The 1,985-nt window shown below is 42.3% G+C and overlaps 1 protein-coding gene and 1 pseudogene across 1 annotated transcript in view; one reads left to right on the forward strand and one right to left on the reverse strand.

Moving 5' to 3' along the window:
- The window catches only part of LOC102757521 (5-hydroxytryptamine receptor 2C-like), a 236,327-nt gene that overhangs the window by 4,471 nt on the left and 229,871 nt on the right, over window positions 1-1,985 (reverse strand). The window lies entirely within an intron of this gene.
- Window positions 644-1,985, forward strand: part of LOC102757236 — a 30,775-nt pseudogene continuing 29,433 nt past the window's right edge.

The raw sequence follows: 1,985 nt of genomic DNA on the forward strand, positions 1-1,985 counted from the left end.
TGTCTTTCTTTGTTTCTCATAGCAATTTTTGTCTTAAGTTCTATTTTGTTTGAACTATAACCACCCAGCTCATTCTGGTTACTATTTGCATGGAATATCTTTTCATTCTTTTACTTTCAACATATTTATAATTTTGGATCTAAAATGACTCTCTATTGACAGTACATAGAGGAAGAATTTTAAAAATTCATTCTGACATCATGTATTTTTTACCCATTCTGCCAATCTCAGCTTTTTAACTGGAAAGTGTAATGCATTCACATTTAAAATCATTACAGTTAAGAAAGGACTTATTCTATCACTTCTTGTTTTCTATATGATACATAATGCTTTCCTCATAAATTCCTTTGTTACTATCTTCATTTATGATAAATTGATTTTTATAGTGTGCCTTTTAATTTTCTTCTTGTTTATTATTTTGTACATTATTTTTTTTTCACCCTTGGGCTACCAGGCTGCTTTTTTAATCAAAAATCAGAATGAGATCTTGAAGTTACTAGAAGCAGTCTGGGAGCCCAAGGAAGTAGCAGCCATCCATTGTAGAGGACATTAAAAAGGAAAAGACTCAGTGTCCGAAGGGAACAGTCGCGCAGATGCAGTGGCAAGGCTAGCTGCTAAGGAGCGGACAGTAGCTTCGTGGACCATGCGGGTTCCTGAATTACCTGAACTTCTGAAATACACCCCTCAAGAAGAAGAACAGGGCCAACAAGAAGGGGGTAAAAGGACGAAGGGAGGTTGGTGGATATTCCCAGATCATAGGGTCTACATTCCAGAACAGTTAGCTCATAGAGCAGTCCTCCAGCAGCATGAACTTACCCATTTAGGGAAGACGGCTCTAAAAGCCTTGTTAAGCAGATACTATCTAATTGCCCATCTCCCCTCCTTATGTGCCTCAATCTCTCAGCACTGCCTCCTCTGTACACAGAACAATGCAAGACAGGGTCCTGTAGGACCGATAGCAATTCAGCATTGTGGGCAGGCTCCTTTTGAATATCTAGAGATAGACTTTACAGAAATAGGGCCTAGTAGAGGAAATAAATACCTTTACTTTTTGTCTGCGCCTTTTCAGGCTGGGTTGAGGCATATCCTACCGGCACAGAGAAGGCGAGAGAAGTCACTAAGGCATTACTGAAGGACATAATTCCGTGGTACGGAATGCCATTAACCATAGGGTCAGATAATGGCCCAGCCTTTATAGCTGAGGTAATACAGCAGATAGCTAAGGCCTTAGGAATTAAGTGGAACTTACATACAGCCTATAGGCCCCAGAGTTCAGGGAAAGTAGAACGCATGAACTGGGCTCTCAAGCAGGGTATGGCTAAGCTATGCCAGGAGACGAACTTACCCTGGACAGATATCTTACCACTTATGCTCCTGCAGGTGCGCTGTGCCCTGAAAGCCAGGGTAGGGTTCTCTCCATTTAAAATTCTATATGGAAAACCCTCTCCCTTAATTCAGCCAAAGGGAGATTTGTGGGAAATAGGGCACTTAGAAATTCAGAAACAGCTACAGGACTTTGGAAAAGTATCCTTTAAGTCCATAGATGGGTTATTGATCGATTGTCCATCTCTCCAGGAACAGCTGTGCACCCTCACAAGCCTAAGGACCAGGTTTGGGTAAAAGATTGGAAAATGGAACCCCTTAAGCCAACCTGGAAGGGACCTTATCCAGTCATACTAACCACCCCCTCAGCTCTCAGAGTTGCAGGACTGAACACTCAGATCCACCACTCCTGGGTAAAAGCAGCCCACCAGCTAGACAATCAGCATCCAGAGTGGAAGGTGACCTCTGACCTGAACCACTCCCTGCGGATCATCTTCAAGAAGATGGTGGATCCAACTGACCGACCTGAATCTCCTTATCTCCTCCTATCTGGATAATTATTGTTTTTGTTTTTTTCTAACAGTTTTATTCTGTCTTCATACAAGTGTCACCAGAACCCCAGACTGGTACTGGAGGAAAACTTCTCTGCCCTTGCTATTCCA

The sequence above is a fragment of the Myotis davidii genome, unplaced genomic scaffold, assembly GCF_000327345.1.
Source record: "Myotis davidii unplaced genomic scaffold, ASM32734v1 scaffold2339, whole genome shotgun sequence".
In the NCBI taxonomy this organism is placed as follows: Eukaryota; Metazoa; Chordata; class Mammalia; order Chiroptera; family Vespertilionidae; genus Myotis; species Myotis davidii.